The sequence below is a fragment of the Syngnathoides biaculeatus genome, chromosome 19, assembly GCF_019802595.1.
Source record: "Syngnathoides biaculeatus isolate LvHL_M chromosome 19, ASM1980259v1, whole genome shotgun sequence".
In the NCBI taxonomy this organism is placed as follows: domain Eukaryota; kingdom Metazoa; phylum Chordata; class Actinopteri; order Syngnathiformes; family Syngnathidae; genus Syngnathoides; species Syngnathoides biaculeatus.
The window spans coordinates 13,045,966-13,063,842 of record NC_084658.1 but is presented as its reverse complement, the minus strand read 5'-3'; the positions used below and the strand labels follow the sequence as shown (position 1 = coordinate 13,063,842).

General features: G+C 45.3%; 1 protein-coding gene across 7 annotated transcripts in view; it reads right to left on the bottom strand.

The window, feature by feature from the left end:
- Positions 1 to 17,877, bottom strand: part of si:ch211-285f17.1 (sickle tail protein homolog) — an 85,925-nt gene that overhangs the window by 57,176 nt on the left and 10,872 nt on the right. For 4 of the 7 annotated variants that reach the window (XM_061805437.1, XM_061805442.1, XM_061805438.1 and 1 more), the window contains exon 1: positions 6,033 to 6,055. The exons of 2 other annotated variants lie outside the window; for them this stretch is intronic. The gene's annotated coding sequence lies outside the window, so the exon portion shown is untranslated. Of the gene's footprint in view, positions 1 to 6,032; positions 6,056 to 17,877 lie in introns of those variants that run through there. One more of the 7 variants, XM_061805448.1, reaches the window with a different exon arrangement.

Genomic DNA, 17,877 nt, shown 5'->3' with positions numbered 1-17,877 from the left:
GACTTGAATACTAACAGTAGAAGAAAAATGCTCACAACATAAAAGGAATTGATATTTTCCTCATAATATAACACACCACACTGCATTTTCGTGTCTGTATCGTGCGTTTCAAGCCGTTGTCAACTGTCAAAACAAATCTAGAATGACACATTTCCCACATTTGGCAATGCTGTGTTACCCAAGAACAAAATTTGTGCCCTTTAGCCGTAACGTGGCTTTATTCTTGCAAAACCTCGCAATTTCCTTTCTCTGCACGTCAATCTTAACTCAGCCGGACTTGATACATAAAGATAAAAAGTTACTTAACAACACCAGCCTTTATAGGTCCTCCGGAGAACGTGCCAGCCATGAATAATTGCTAAACGGTGGTTGCGCGTCAAGTGAACTGCCAGCTGTCACTTCCATTAGCGGTGCCGCACGTGACGTCTTGCCGCTGACGGGAGCGACGCTCGCTTGTCAGAAACTTCCGGGCCATAATCGGGCGACGACAAACAAATGTGTGTTGACGTTATGCAGAGCTGAGAAACACTCGGTTCCCCCACCACGATGATAAGTTCTCCCTTTGAGCGTAAACAGTGTGTGTGTGTGTGTGTGTGTTTGAGCGAGGTCAGCTAATTAAAGATTACTTCTGGTCACACGAAATACAGGTGAAACGAATCAAAATATAAATTGTATTTTGCTTTTTCTTTGGTTTAAAATAGATTTCAGTGCTTCCCAGGACACATGTCTGGTATCTCCATCTTACCGGAAAACAATTACTTAAATAGCAATCACATATTTAGCCAATTACCAAGAGGATGCTAACGTAAACAGTGTGTAGCATGGCTAACGGCTAACATGAAAAACCAGAGCTGTTTGCACCATTATCCGCCCATCGGATGTTTTCAAAGGGTGAAGTGTAGCTACTGTTCTATTATACAGTGGGTAACTTTTCTTCTCGCTTGTGGAACAGTAAAGAATGTTAAATTGCTTCTTAAAGAGCGCCTGAACAGCTAATAAAGGTTTTATGAGCGCAAGAGTTTGATTAATTCACTAAATGTTATTTCCTTTGGGGGAAAATAGTAATAGTGGAAGTCAACCACCTTCAGAGAAGTGATTATTTACCTCCATTCCTGCAACTTTATTAATTTCAAATGTCCCGCAGGATCAAAAGCCCCAAAATGGAGCTATTAGGGTGTAAGAGTGAGTCATTCATGTAAAATTCTCCCTTTTTAGCTTTTCCTCATGACGAATGTTGTTTTGTACCGTTTTGTAATATCAGGCAAGGTTCATTCGGAGTTTTAAGGAATAGGGCAATACTTGTACAGCGAGGGGGCGCTGAAACTTCACAAAGAGGGCTTAGAAGACGCTCAGGCCGCAGGGAGCTAAGAAACGATATTGAAAGTCGGCACCTGTTTTGGAGTAGCCTACAGGGACAGACGTAACCACAGAGTGGAAATCACACAAGCTTGAACTCGCGCTTCCGTCTGGAATCTTGTGCTACGATGGCGCACAGACAACGCATGCGGGAGCAAAGTCCATGCATGGGTTTTATTTTGCGTAGTACGAGAGTTATTGCCTTCTTGACCCAGAGGATCTCAAAAATCCACCTGTCCTATTTATGGGTGAGCTTTAGATTTTCCCGACTGACTTTGGGGCAGAAGGCAGACAACACCTTGGACTGGTCAGCAGTCAATCACACATGGATGGTCTAATATTATGTGTAGTATTATATGCTATGCCAAGCACAGTTTTGTTTTTCCTTTCTTGAAATCTGTGGATTCTCAGTCATCCGGGTCAAAGTCATGCACAAAGGCTTTAAATTGAGAAGCATCACTTTAACAACACTCCCCTTGACACTAATAACTACTTTCCACCTAGCCAGGGCTTTGGCACCATCTTGTGGCAACATGAGGCCTTAAAGAAAGAGTGCACAGTATGAAATTCAAATTGTGACTAGCAAAAGACAATACTTTAGTAAACAAATGCATTAGGATGAATGGTACGTCACCGTGTATTTCCCAATTTTCTAGACCCATTAAACTTCCGGCTGTTACCTTCAGTTCATCACAAATCCACCCCTTCTCCCACCCCCCCACCGCAGCTTAGCGACGCAGCCGGGTTGGAACTCTGTGTCAACGAGGTTTTTCGGCTGTCTAGTTGACAAGCCTGGATGTCTTACCATTGACTTCATTGCATGACCAAAGCGTATTATTCCCCTTCTGAAAAAAAAAAAAAAAAAAAAAAAAAAATCCCCCTGATCTAAGAGCAAACGCAAGGGAGGAGCTGATCCCAGAGTCGATGATTCTTGTGGTTTACCCAGAAGGGATGCGAGAAGTTGGGAGTTAAACTGTGTGCTCACTCTGAAGTTCTTCGCCTTGGCCTAATTGAACAAGTCACGCTCAGAGGTATAAACCTATAAACGTCACATGGCACACTGACGTAACTCTGCACAAGACTCCAGGCTCCATTATGATGGCGACGAGCCAAGCTAAAATCCCGTTGGCTGCGCAGCAGGGGGCGCTGACTGCCAAGTGCAAGGAGAAGAAGTCCAAAGGAGAAATTATGTGAAGGGGTTGAGAAACCTACTGTCACACATGTGAGAGAGATTCAACGGTGAGCAGGAAGTCGGGTTTATTTGCGGTTGCGCAAAGTCCAATGCGTCAGGAATAAATCTCACACACTCTCCTCGTTTTACCCGTCCTGCTTCTGTGGTAGCTGTGGATGAGGGCCTTTATTTTCTCCGTCACAAAACAGCCTCCAGGACTTTCAAATCCTTTAGTTTTCTGGCATAAACCTGACAACTGAGAGCCAGTCAAAGCGGTTCAAGGACACTGGCCTCTTTCACTTTGGCCGTCATCATCTAAGCGGGGGTTTTCCCGACATGGTACCGATGGGGTCTGGCGCTGCGATCGACCCACAAATGTGCCAGCTACTGACATTGTATCAGAGACAGAATACTGCCAGCCGTGATCAGAGTGTGAACGTTAACACTCGGGATTCACCGAGTTGCAATCCATGGATGTCACCACACATCTGCAGGATTTATGTTAATGGGCCACTGGAACTCCACCATTAAGCAAACGTTTATGGTTTACATCACCTACGTGGTATGCGCTCGCTATCCTTAGAACTGCAACCGAGCAGGTACTGAAAATAGTAAGTCGTAGAACTTCCTTATGCCAATGGAAAATGCTCATATAGGAGTTATCAAAATGTGTTTGCGCCGCCTGCAGTCCGTGAAAGCGATTTAAGTCGGCCTTATTATCCCCCTAAGTTGGAAAAATCACATGGTACACATTAATAATGATCACAAGAAAAAGTCCTTTGCCCAAAATAAAAGGTTAATGCGACGATCCCTGCGGAAACCGAAGCTAATTTCTCGTCTTCATCTTCATTGCACGATTGCTGTTCACAACTTTTAAAAAGGCCACCGAAAATCTAATTGTCTCCTGGTCAATTAAAGACAGAAAAGTTCGTTGTTGTTGTTTGTTTTTAAGGTGTCAGTATGTCCTGGAGACTGCGCAGTATAATGCAAACAACTTTTGACAAGTCAAAAGTAGAAATCCATCAAATGGAGCCTGGAAACCATGGTGGTCTTCCATGAGATTGCCTTTTTAATTTACTCTCCAGCTGCAGCCAATCACCTCTACCGTGTCTCCTGCCTCAGGAGCCGAGGGGGAGAAGAAAAAGAATCCCCACCGCAAATTGCACCCCCGGAAGAAGAAAAAAAACCAAAAAACACGGCCGTCCCAGTGGGGAGGATTTACAATGCACACTCATGAGTGATCACATAAGCGACACCCTTTCTTCTTGCTCAGCAGCCCGATTTTTCGTCTGTTTCTGTTTCGAGGGATGAGTCACGGGCATTCATTTGCAAACCCAGACTGCAAGCCCCTGAACGCACCGTTAGCCCACATACTGTAATCTCATGTTTCGAATGACTCACTCTTCCAGGAGCGCTATTGTCCCACCTTTGCGTGTGGCATTTGGATGGAAGAAAGCTCTCGAAAAGATCGCTTTTGTTGCACTTTTTCCCAGCCAGGCCGAAGAATGTCGATCACAAGTCAAAGCTAATGACACCGTCATCAAAAGACCAGAAAGAAAAACACAACTTAATAGTTCCTCTCATCAGGCTTCGACACTAAACAGATGAGTAGTGCGATTTCGATTGTGTTTTTTAAATTCTCCTTAAAAACGTCTGGCTTTCGTCTTCGCCTTGTAAAAAGGATGCGTTTCAAATCCTGCCATCGCTTGCTCGGTGACAAACGCGGCGGACGTGAAGTAACAAGCAAGTGGTCCGCTGCTTTGATGAGTCATCATCTAAAGTCGCTCAGTAAACGATGAGTTCATCGCAGAAATGCGCCCGGCTGGATCTCCGAAGGGGCATGCGAACAAATCCTTGCATGACGGGGCAGGATAACCTGAGGGCCCACGTTTTGATACGACGGCTGAGTTCCTTTCAGCTTGAGCGAGAGGACAACTGAGAAAGAACTCAACGAAAACAGCAATCGCTTGGTCAAGCTCCAGGTAGCGTAAAACGATGGGCCCCGGCTACTCCACGCCTTGTTGGAAATGTACTTTCAAACGGTATCAGAAGTAAAACGAACCTTCTATTCTATGTCCGAGGGACATAAAAAGTCTGAAATCGGCCACTGTGTCAAGCCGCGGTCAGCTCTGAAGCTCTCGCAGTGCAAATGTCACCTGTCACATGCACTTCTCGTCTTTGCCTTGTACATGACCCCGCGGTTCTTTTCATTATGCCCCGGAAATAGCAGCACCTTGGGGGACCAGAGACGCGCGTCTACATGGAATGTCCGAAGTTTGATTTTCCATTCATCTATTTCTCAACAATATTTGCGATCCCGCTCGGGTTCAATGGCTCTGATCAGCTTTTGTACGTTTTTGGCTCGATCTTTTGCTTTCTGTAAGAATATTGTCAGAACACAAGAGACTGAAAGGGGACTTGGGAGAAAGGGGGACATCTGACCTCAGTGAAGACCCTCACAAGAGACGCAATCCTGATTCATAGTCACAGAAACATCTGGTTTCCAGTACAAACCTGCCCCCGTGTAACCCACAAGCACTCCTTTTTTTTTTTTTTTTGTAACCACAGGGAGGGGATTCACCCACAGGGAGGGCTCGAGACCTGTTCATTTCCCAGCATGTGTGCCCCGCTCGCATTCCTGACCTCCTTCTGTCACTCCGCTTACTCGCGTCACCCCACTTTCGGCTGCCTAAGACTCCACCCGCCCCAAAGTCACAAACCCACCTGCTTTCCGCCGCCGATTTCGTTGAGAGGGAGCTGACAGGAAGATATACGATCTGTCAGCCGAACGCTTACAGTACAATATCGAAAGTTGTTCGGATTCCGAACGAGAGTGTGACCCCGACACGACAGCGAGAGCTGGCGCCCTGCGGAGTTGGGAGTCTGGTGAAAGCCAAAGGTCAATGATAAGACTCCTTTCTTCAAGAGCACACCCCTTCCCTTGTAATCAGTGCCCCGTTGAGGTGCAGCAATATTTGCTGTTCCTTTTTCACTTTCCCTGTGTCAGACCAAAGCGATAGCAACTGGAGGGGTTGGGGGGGGGGGGGGGGGCAAGGATATCCACGTATACAGGAAACATGGATGTGTTTGCCTAAAAGGTTTACCGTGGATCAAACTGTCAGCAAAAAAAAAAAATCCAGCCAAATATGAATGAATGCTTCTATAAACGGGGTACTTCAGTTTCACGTCTTCTGGTCATGTCAAGCACACTTCAAACTTTGTGGCTGGAAAAAAAAAAAGACTGTTATGATTTGAATACATAGCTGAGCAGAACCTGTAGCAACGAGTGTGGTTTTTGAGGTTGATGTAACAAATGCTCGACAAATTAATTTCCTTTCCTGCAGGGTAAGAAGATGAGTCAAAGGGAGGCAAGCATAAAAGTCTTAATCCCTAAATTTAGCCAACAAAAAGAGGACCTCTTTGAAACACGAGAAGGACCGACTTCCAGGTTTTAGAGTTATTATTGAATGAGTCGATAAGAGTTGATATTTAAATTATGACTTACTGTGGACAGAGTTTTGATGCTGGTTGGACACTTTATGCGTGCCGGTTCTACTCTTTGGAGGGTTTGAATCCATGGCAGGTCCAGTCTCACCTGGGCCCTTTTGTTCCACCTGGCTTTCGCTCTGTGCTTTGTCCGTGAGCAATTTCTGTCTTGTTAACGCACTGTCAGTGCCCGCCCTCATCAGCTTCTCGCCCACGCTCTGAACCCGGGCCTGACTGCCCAGAGCAGCTGTGCCAGGGCATTCCTTCCTGGGGGAGGGCAACTTGGATCCGGGGCCGGCCGAGGAAGGCCGGGCCAGCCTGGAGGTTTTTGACATCCTGGTTGCTGAATCTCAGTCGGTCTCTGCGGCTGTGTGTCCCGTGGACACTCTGAGCGCCCCGCGGCTTTCCAGCGTGTTGTGACTGGTGCAGGTAGGCTGGGAGGCCCGTGGAGGGAGGGGACTTTGGGGGGGGGGGTGGCGAAAGGGGGGGGGGGATTATTAGCTCTCTGGAAGGTGCTCTCCTTTCCTGGCGCGGCCTGTTGGGATCATTCTCAAAAACAAACTGTTTATGTGCATAAACATGTGGAGCAGCAGGACGAGCTGTGCCAAAACCAACAGGATCTTAGTCTCCAGTAACTCCTTTGTGCAACGTTCTTCATTCCTTCGCCGCCTCATTCTTACCTTGTAAGTTTGCTTCCCATGATTGTGTCCTCTTGTTTTTCAGTTGCACATGCTCAACGGGGAAAGCATACCGGCACTCCACAGAGATTCAGATTTAAAGAGGTCAGAACAAAAAAAAAAGTCTTCCTTCAGGTGCAGCTCCTGAAGCTGTTCCAGATGTGAGCGCGCCGCTTTGTGTCATCAGTGCATCGCTTCAGTTCAATCCCCGGGCTTGCTCTCGTGCTGCTTCCGCCCCTTCTCCCCGTCTTCCGTCCATCCATCATTCACTCTTTCATCTCTTGTCCCTGTAGACGCTTTGCACTCCTTTCCCCTCGCGTGTCAGGCGGCGATCCGGCGAGCCGAGCGGAGAATCGCGCTCTGGCGTGCGCGCCCCCCGTTTGGCGGGTGGATTTTGCGGAGAATTAAAAAGCGCAAAAGGAGAGAGCGTGCGCGGGTGAGCGCGCGCGCGGCGTGCGGGTCCGTGCGATTTGCTGCGCCAAAAACATCAGCTGTGACAAGAAAAGAAGGGAGGGGGGGTGTGCATAGAGAAGTTGTTCTCAAAGAGAAAGACACAGAAGAGAAGATCACAGCTTCTCCACGAGACAAACACATTTTCCCCCACTTTGACAAATTGCTAGTAGCGAACGCTTGGCCCGCACGCGAACCCGCAGCGACGGTTGCCAGAGTATGTCGCTCGTGGGGCAACTTTCCACGCGAAAAGAGGATTTCACGGCGGCCGCTGGACTGGAAAACGTTTACTTTACAGAGGCTCTGATTCATGAACTCCGGGGACGGGTCATGACGGGAGACTTTTTCATCTGGACGCCTCTGGACACTTGTGTAATATGCAGCTGCACATGCGATATATGGCACAGGGAGGAGGGGGGGGGGGGGGTTACTCCGTTGCGTTGCGTGCTGCTGACTGACAAAAACAACAAAATGGATTATAGATAGCCGCTGGATCAAGCGTGTCCGAGCAAAACGTTACAAAAGAGCATCGCTGTGTATGCTGCTCATTTTAGCGACAAGGAAACATCCGGATTTCAAATTAGACCGAAAACAGTCAAACGAACGAATGCGAGAATCAGTTTTCAAGAACATGTCAGCGACCTTCCGAACAAACGTCGCATGACGCTATGGATATGTGATATTAATATGATGGGCAAATATCTGCGTGGCTTTAAATGAGGCAAAGCCAGATTGACCTACATACGTTCCCCGGCGATGTCAACATTGGGATACTGCATGCACTTCTGATGGATTCGGGGAAGCGAAATCAACGCTGAGAGGATGGAGCGTCATTACGGTGTGATTGGATATCGGAAACGGTGCGGGATTTGCGCGCGTTGCGTCACCGGCGGACTCGGTTCTGCGGCGCTAGCAACGTACTACCGGGGATTACCTCGAACTGAGAAGAACCACGGCGGCTCCATATGGGTTTTATTTAAATTCCCTCAGTATGGTTAGCTCGCTATTTGTGTGTGTTGGAGGGGATGAAAGCTCTCCGTGTGGACTGGAACCCTCCCAGCCTTCAAGCCACTTTTTACTGTACTGTATAGAAAAGTGCGGTGGAGCCCAGTTCAAAGGCCCAAAATAGCAGCGCGCTTAGAGAGGAGGTTATAATTTCGGCGTTCTCGTTAGAAGCGTGTTTTTGCAAAATGCGGCGGATCGTGAAGTGTGTCTTTATATGAAATACTGAAGCCTGGATTTGACATGTTACTCGGCCATGTCATGCTTTGGAATACAACAATATTTACTTCTTAATTGCTTGGATGTAAATACCGTATTTTCCGCATTATAAGGCGCACGAAATAGACGCTACAGTCGAGGCTGGGGTTACGTTATGCATCCATTAGATGGAGCTGCACAAAAGGCTCAATATTGACCCATATATAAGGCGCACCACATTATAAGGCGCACCGTCGGTTTTTGAGAAAATTAAAGGCTTTTAGGTGCGCATTACAGTGGGGAAAATACGGTAGTTGGATCTCCTTGGCTGCTTGTTCAACCATTAAATGTGATTTTTTTTGTTGCGGGGGGGCGTCTATTTTTTAAAAATGTCTGTGAGGGAGTCATTTTAAATATTGAAAAGTTATGATGTCATGATTCAGATTCGAATGTTATGATTTTTGGTGGTGTCCAATGCCAAAAACCTCTTCTAGTATTTAAAGGGGGGGGGGGTGATTATCTTGCTATGAATATGGTTCAAAGAAAAGGTCGACAAAGGATATTTAATTAGGGTGATGGGTTTGGGAGTCGTCAAGGGGTACCACTGGTATTTCTGTAATTGACCTTTCAGTCTGTGAGTTATTAAGATGGCAGGTTCCAAGTGACTCAGCCCCCGCGGACAATGCCGACGCTTCCCAAAAAAAAAAAAAAAACCAAAAAACATGCTAGTAGCCAGACCATTGCCGAGATTTTACTTTGACGTTTTTTGCAATCAAATTATTCAAGTTATTCGATGACTTGTTGCAGCCCTTTTAGGACCTTTCTCAACATATATAGCACAGTACAAAACTAAAATGTGCAACTTCCAAAATACGTTTATCTCAATTTTGGTGTGGTTTTACTAATTTTGTGGTTCAACTCTTAATATCCAGTACATCATAGCGGGAAAAGGTACCGTATTTCCCGCACTATAAGCTGCACCTAAAAGCCTTTAATTTTCTCAAAAGCCGACGGTGCGCCTTATAATCAGGTGCGCCTTATATATGGATCAATATTGAGCCTTGAGTGCAGCTCCATCTAATGGATGCATAACATAACCCCAACCTCTACTGCAGCATCTATTCTATGCCCCTTATAATGCGGTGCACCTTATAGTGCCGAAAATACGGTAGTCTAATTTCTGAGAAAAAGTACCCAACCATCTGGGTTTGTGGGGGTGGGTGTCTTGAGGCGCATCGTCCCATCTGAGGAGTTAAAGTAGATGTTTTCCCTGTTCCGGGGGGGGGGGGGGGGTTTCTCCCAGACATTCCATCAGAGGGCTCCCTCCCCGCCACCATGAGTCATTACTCACCAGCAACCACTGAATCAGTTACTGGAGGCACCCTGCAAAGCCAACAGACGTGCAAAAATAACAATGGCGCTCGTATGCGGTGCGTGTTCCTGCGCTCCAGCTAACCACATGAAAGTTACAACTCCAGTTTCACTTATGATCATTCGCCGGGATACGTTACAGCACAAAAATAGATAATAAAAAAAAAAAAAACAAGAACTCTAAATAAAGACATTGTGGGAAACGTCTGATGACGGAGTCTGTTGCACCAATGGAGGCAACAACAATTTCTCACCAGAAAGCAACAAATACTCATAACCAATCAATTTATAGCAAATAGCTGGAGATCAACTCTACATTACAAAAAAATATATACATACAAATACAAATAAGTGAATTTGTGAAAAGTGACCAGTGCTTAGGGTATTTCCAGTACTACTACGCAGCAGGCAAAAACAAGAAAATGACTCAAAGTCATCTGAACATTGAGATGCCGTGAATGATGATCTACTTTTAGAACGATAGCCGCTTGTCGTTAGAAATCAAAAACATCATGTGGTGGACTTCAACCCCTCTCGGTCAGTGAAAACTGCGAATTGAGGAAGTATTTGCCCTCATAGAAGGGTTTATTTGTGTGTCATCCATCACGCTGAAAGCGAAAGAGTCTCATGAGGGTGATTTCCTGCCAACAGAGCAGAAACTAAAAAAAAAAAAAACAACAAAAAAACTGCTTGTAGGGACTCTACAAGCATCATCAATTTCATAACCACGAGCAGAACGTGGCGTTAAGAATGCACAACTGTTCAGTATAACCGCCGAGGAAATTTGGGGTGAGAAAATGAGTTCACAACATTATCTGGACAAAGGATGAGTGGCTAGTAAAACTGTTTGGTCCTGGCTCGAAGACCTCTGACAAAACATTTGCCGAGATGATGTCACCACAGTCGTTTGCGTTTGCGACGTACGAAAACCTTTTTGTCTGGTCAGGGGGTCCGGAGGAGACGTGGCTTTTTTTTTTCTGTACTTCCTAAAAATAAGCAATTTTGGAGACGGCAAATTTGGAGGTATTGGTGGACACATTTGGGATTGAGCCAAATTCAAAGTTCATTTCTGCCTTTGTGGAGGGCTGCTCTCATCCGAGTGCCTGTTCTCTTCTGCATTTGAGTCCCAGAGGAGTCGTCCCTCCTCGTTGTTCTATCTCTGGGGCCCCCATGTGGCCTGATTAGTCCTCCTGCTTTTTTTTTTTTTTTTTTTTTTTTTTTAATCCTCATTAGATATTGAGCCCGTGGATATTTTCACACAGACGCCACACAGCATGGGGGGGAAAAAATAAAATAAAAATCCTTTGAGAACTAAGCCCTTGGAGGAAAAAAAAAGTGGTAACCCCAGACTTCCTCAATTTTAGACGCAAATGACAACATAAAAAAATCAATTCTTTGCTCGATGAATAATGAAAGAGGAACAGTATCGCTTTCTGAGCTGGGGAATCCTGCTCATGAGACTTCAGCGACATCGAAAGGAAACGACCTCGGCCGCAAGTTCATTTCGATTCCTAGGCCAAGGAGAAAAGTGTGAAATGGAGTTTTAGATATTTCAAAAATACATTTTATCCAAGCTGGTGGAGGTTTTTTTTTTTCCTGTTGATGGCAAGAGTGACCCTGAATGGCTATTTCTCTGTCCATAGTTAAATTAATTTGACGGTAATCACATAAAATCATTCCTGTGACCCTCGTGAGGATAAGCAGCCAAGAAAATGGATGGATGGATATGTAATCATGCCCAAAAATACATAATAATAGTGAAAAGTAATGGAGGTTGGCTAATTCGCCACCTGGGTTAATAGCTGGAATGTACAGCGTAGGATAATAATGGAAATGTGTCAAAAATGTATTTGATACACAAAAATGATTTTTTTAATCATTTTGTCTCAAAATACATCAAAAATTTAAAAAAAAATGAGACAATTGTTCATTTCATCTCTATCCAAAAAATGTGCAAAAACAAAGAGAAAATTTAACCATTTTTATATAAATATGTAAAAATGTGGAATTAACTGTCGGAACATTTAAAAAAATGTTTTGAAATATGCTATGACAGTGACTTTTTTCAATTTCCCTAATTTAAATACTTCCAAAAAAAGTATTTTACGTTTCCAAATATAAGTGGTTGTTTTAAGGACATAGGTAATTCTTTGTTTTTTGTTTTTATCTTGACAGTGAACTTAAACTGGCACTGGCAATAGCTTCAAGCTTCTTTTGGAAGAATTATTCGCGAGCTGCCAAACTGCTAACTTCAAACAAACTCATTCTGAAGCGAGTTGAGTTCATTGCTGTCATCCACGACTCGTCTTTTTGCACACACGCACATCATCCGAACGACAGCTCGTATTTCGAAAAAGTCGTAACTCACATTTCAAGGCACTGCGGTAATCCCACCACTACAAAGACAATTTAATTAGTCATGTACTGCTCCAAAACAAGGACATTCGCATTTGGAGCAATAGTGAAGGACGGGCGGAGGGGCGGGGGGCAAACAAAGAAAACAACCCAGGGGCAACAGTATGGATCCAATGACGCGTGAATTGCAGGGACAGCAAACGTTGGGCATCAGTGTCACCGTGCGGGACAGGAAGTGCAACAACTGGATGAATCGGTGGACACACACGCGGCTTCAGTCAGCAACTGAGATGTGCTGAGCCAACAGCGTGAGTCGGCGCCAACACAGGACGCAGCAGATAATCATCTGATGGAGGCCGAGACACAACGGTGGGAATGCAGGGGCACGAGATTTAAAGCTGGAAATGCGGCCGGTTCTGAAATAAATCACCGTTAAAAGCCTGGAAGAGATGCCGGGGATTTGGGGGGAGGTAAAGGAGGCTGAGTGATCTAACATTAAAAAAAAGAAAAGAAAAAAAAGATGCTCGACTTCCTTGCATTATGCTCTGCGACAGGAGCGATGATCTCCGGTCTTTATGGCTTTTCTTTTACGGCAATGAAAGGAATTAACAGCGCTCCAAAAGCGGCGCTGACTCGAGGCTGATTGTGATGAATGGCGCCCGGGAACAGCTGCAGGCTCTCGTTTTTGCAGCGCCTGCAAGGGGGAGCCGACCCCGCAAAGTCAAAGTGAATCTTTTTACACCACAGCAACTGATTGACTTCATCGACTGCCTTTAAAAAAAAAAAAAAAAAAAAAAAAAAAAAAAATCAAAAAAAAAAAATCATGGAACTATCAAAATATAGTCATATTTCTATATGTAACTAATAAAATCGCATCATAGTATTCTGAGGCTAGTTAGTTGTTCCCCTCCGTTAATACATCAAATGTGTCTTCGAGGAAAAAGTCGAACACACGTGTTACTTATTCACCTTCAATTTCAAAACCCGGGTCAGGGGTTAAGTCTGGCCCGCCCCTCGTCTGACATCTGCTGCGACCTTTGAACTCACCACAGATTTCTGCGCGCACGTTTCTCCGGGAGCTTGTGTCCGAACCCGAGTGCGAGCCCCTGGGCTCGGTTTTCTCGGCTAATCTCCTCATACCTCATTGCGGTGCACCCCCGAGTTGTTGGTGTAACGTATCATCATATAAATATGACATTTTTAAAATACAGTATACAGAAGAGTATGCCTTTGGCGACCAAGTAATTGTCACCTTCCTAAAAAGATGAACTAACTTTTTATATTAGACAGAGCTGCGGCTTCTCCGGTCACTTCGCTTTACTTCCTCGAGCAATAATATGCCACTAGGTGGCACCAAAGCACCACTTTTCTATAAGACAGGGCTTTGGCCAAACATTTATGGTATTGTAGAGTGTTTACAAAAGCACAAACGCGGCAAATATGGGGGCTCAGAGAAAGATGGGTTTTTAAAAAAATTAAATCAAATAGAGTACAGCCTCGGTTGTCGAACGTCCTCGAATAAATCGGTTTTCAAACGAAAATTTTTACATTTTTTTGCTTTGGTTTTCAAACGAAAATCGGTACTCGAACAACCCTAACAAAACCCGGAAATAACACAACGTGCGCGGCCAGACCAGCTGACCCACCCACGACGCGCTTTGTTATTGTCAATTCGAACGAACCCTCGAAAAAAAAAAACAAAAAAAAAACGAAAATAACATTACTTGCGTGGTGGTTGATTCGGCTTTTGAACAAATCTGTTCTCGATCCGTCTTCTGTAACGGATTGTGGTCGAGAACTGAGGCACCACCATGTGGGAATTCGCAAGTTACAATTCGTAAGCGTAATAGGACAATAAAGTTGAATTTTTGAAATTTATTCTATGCCCCCCCCAATTAAACTTTGACTTTAACATCACATAATCGCATAATGACTTTAAAAAAAAAATAGGATACATTTATCATTCTTACGGCATAACTGGTAAACACAGGAGCTCCATTTACGGCTTATGAGATTATGGGGGTCCTTGTAAAAAAAAAAATTTTTGCGAATCCCCGCCCGAAGGCACCGATGAAGTGGTTGCATGACTCAGCGAGGCAGAGGCTGCCAAGACCGGCTGATTGAAGAAAGATGAGGAGGGGGAGGAGATAAAGCATTAAAGGGATCCCGCTGAGGTCCTCCCGCTCCTTCGATCTCTCTGGTGGCGCTGGGGCGGGCTTTTGGTCCTAACCTGGCTCGTCTGATCCTCATTTGGAACATCAAAGAGCAGCCGCGGAACTCTATCCCTCAGGACTTTCTTTCCTCGCGATATAAAATAAAATACAATTTAAAAAAAAAACTCCGCAATGAGGTGAAGTCCTGAATGTTCTCACAATCGACTTTCTGTTGGAAGAGGAAAGTCCACTGGGGGGTTTGTGGGGGGACACCCAGGGGACCGCAAATGAGGAAAATATAAGTTCAGACAAAAACCAACAAGAAACAAAACCGGAAGCTCCTTCAATGCGGACTCGTATTGAAGTGTACTTATCAGTTTTAATGTTCAAAAATAGATTTGATTTAAATGTGATACAGTACACCAAATTTAAAACCCTGCCTTTTGTCCCGAGATTACAGTCAGGAGTGAAGGATCAGACCTGAGCAAGCGGCGAGTTCACAGACTTTCCCATGAGCAAAGTGGATTAGCCCGACGTGACCGGCAAACTTTGCCAGGAAGCTCCGAATTGACCCAAAAAAAAAAAAAAAAAAAAAAACAACTCAGCTCGTTTCCTCATTTTTCCACGTTACTGATGACGCAGTTCACACACCAGAAAACATTTTTTAAGTCCACCGGTATGACCGTACCACGGCTGCGGCGGGAGGTGTTTTTCTCACGGAGAAGGAAACGTACGCACACGATCCCACACATTCCTTACACTTATCAACGCGAAACTCCGACTGAAGTTCCTCGCTGCCGGTGACCGGGACCGAGTGTCTTCACCCCTACGTTTGCTGACTCATCAAATCTCTGTATTATGTCATGCAAAGTGCATAAACACATCAGTCGATAGAATTGCTGCTCTCAGAAGAGAGACGAGTGCCACAATCAGTCTTAAAACTTTCCTTGAATTAAAAAAACGGATCAAAACAAGCAGTACGTTCGCCGGCAAAACAATAAAGACTGCGGACGCGGGATTTCTTTTGTTTGTGTGCGTGCCAGCCGACCTCTGTGGCGGCGACCCAGATCTCGTGATTGATTTGGAAAGTCATTAAAAATCGCAGTTGGTGGGCACGACGTGCCAAAGATAGGCCTCGTTATCGGGTATCGGCACGCATTCATTCGGTTTCCCAGCATTTATTGCGCCATGGCTCAGACCGGACTGCAAAACGGGGGGGGGAATGTCATGGCGCACCACGGAACAAAACGACAACAAAAAAAAAATACCGAAATAGTTATGACCTCGTCTCAATTTGCTCACAAATGCACTCTGATTTATGAGCTTGCTTAGTAGAACGCAGCGCTATAATTCTTCCGTACGAATGACAACCGATAGCTACGCTGTTAATCGCGCGGGATCGGTTCCAAATCCACGACCATGACTATTCACTCGTGTGGATCCGCATCGATTCCCATCACTCCGTTAAGATGAAAATGACACTGCAGCTGACAACATGCCTGATTTGTGATTTGGGAAAAGCCACGCGGAGGATGTTACGAGTTCCCTTATCGGGGAAAGAAATACAGTCAGGGCATCTCTAATTGCCAATAAAGCGACTGAGGTATTTCAGGACCGGCGCTCGGGGGACCGGGCAGGCAGATTCTTTGCGATCCATCACTTGCACATCCCCTATTAACGGCTTTGGATTTCTGTCAGTCTTGAGGTGGCCGTAAACAAGATCGAAGAGTTTGTTTACTCCTCTGCGGGTCCCACAGGCAACTGGACTCCAGTGGCCGGTCGGGCCGCGGGCTGCCGGCGAGTCATAAGTGGCCATCGCTGAGAGTTCCATGTGTCACTTGTTGCTTCTGAACAGGTGAGCGTCATTATTTCCCTGACACGGCTTCGGGCCTGACACTCGGGGAGGGACAACATGATAGCTAAGAGAGATTTAAGCATCTGGTTCCTCTCAATATCACCACAGTCCTCCCCTACAGCTGCAGAGACTTGAAGGATGGATAGCTCGAGAGGCTCTTGGGGATCCAACACGATACCACCGAGGGTATTACAACGTCCTACTATGTAAAAACTTGAGCACCTTTGTTCACCCTGATTGCAAGCTACCAAAGCATCCGGGGAAAACCAAACGCTGCACACCAAACCGGCTGAAGTGGACCATCACAAAAACAATTACGGTCGGCAACTCTTCACCGCACATGAAGCGAATCGGCACCGCAACGGAAAATGTGCGACCCGATAACTGGTTTTGAGGCTTTGCACAGAAAATACATTACGTCTGTTTTAATGAACCACAAAAACATGGCACGATTGTCATGGAAGAAAAGCACAAAGCCAAAGAGGAAGGAAAGAGTGGATGTTTGCGATGATCAACACGTAGCCGGAATCTGCATTTAACTTTGACCTGGTCCGGCTCAATCCCATTCAGGATTGCTAAGGGTAGAGCGATGTGACAAACCACATACAAATGTTTCTTGACAGAGAACATTCGAAAACATGATGGACTTCGTGATCTGACATCAAGAAAGCAATTACAGAAAAGTGCTCCAGTCAGAAGACTTGAACCAGTATAGAGTGCTGACAAAAACCTACACGCCGTTACAACAATCAAAGTCACCTCAAGGTCATTTCTTTTTATCTGAGCACTTTAAAAAAAAAGAGAGAGAGAGAGAGAGAATCAGTCTGCTCTCAGGGCAGAAGGCGAAGGCGTACTGGTGAAACATTGCACTTTACGAGGACGGCAACTTAAGAGCCCTTAAGGGAGCGGGTCTTAATCCGCCGTGGAAACAGCTGTTTAGAATCTCCGGGGTATGGACAAATATATGACAACCAGTCTAACTTTAAAGTTGCTTGGAGATGAACACAATGTAGACTGCAAGACCACCCCCCCCCTTCCCCCCAGGGTGCAGCTGTGGTTTACCTGGTAGAGACTGTAGTCCGGGGACCGAAGGGAAGGTTTCAAGCCTCCTGTGTTAGTGTATAGAGCTCGTGGACCTACGTCATAAAAATCACCTGACTTTTGTTTACGTCGCCATATTGCCGGTCTAGTAAAGCATAGTTCAATGCTAAAATCGGTTGGAGACGACACAAAAATATGTCTTATAGCACGACGGCTAGAGTCTTGTCCGATAGCGTTTGACATTTCGAAGGTGAAAATAAACGAAGGTACGTGGAAAAATTAGATAAACTCGGCATATTTAATGCCAAAGTCGATGTTTCCGCTGATAAGAAAGTGGACCGTTAACCCGCTTGTCTTGGACAACTGGATCTACGCGTGGATCTGCTCAGTGAGTCGTCGAGATTTACACGGAAAAGTTTGAAAGCGTAGAAAAGTCTCAACCCATACAAATACTTTGTTGGAACAAATCCGACACAGTGACGGGCTTGACGGCTACAGAACGCGGAAGCGTGTTCGGCCACACGTTAACCTTTGCCGGAATCCGTCGATCTTTTCAGCTAGTATTTAATACCAACATCAATATTTTTACACAAACTCGCATTCATCAACTATGATTGGAAAAAAGAAAACAACAAACAAGATGGTACACGGACGCGAATGAAAAAAAAAGATCAAAGTCAGATTTCTGACCAATAAATCCAGTTGTGAATTTGTATTTTCCCTTGAAACGATCAAGACCGCCGCACCTCAACGATTACATAT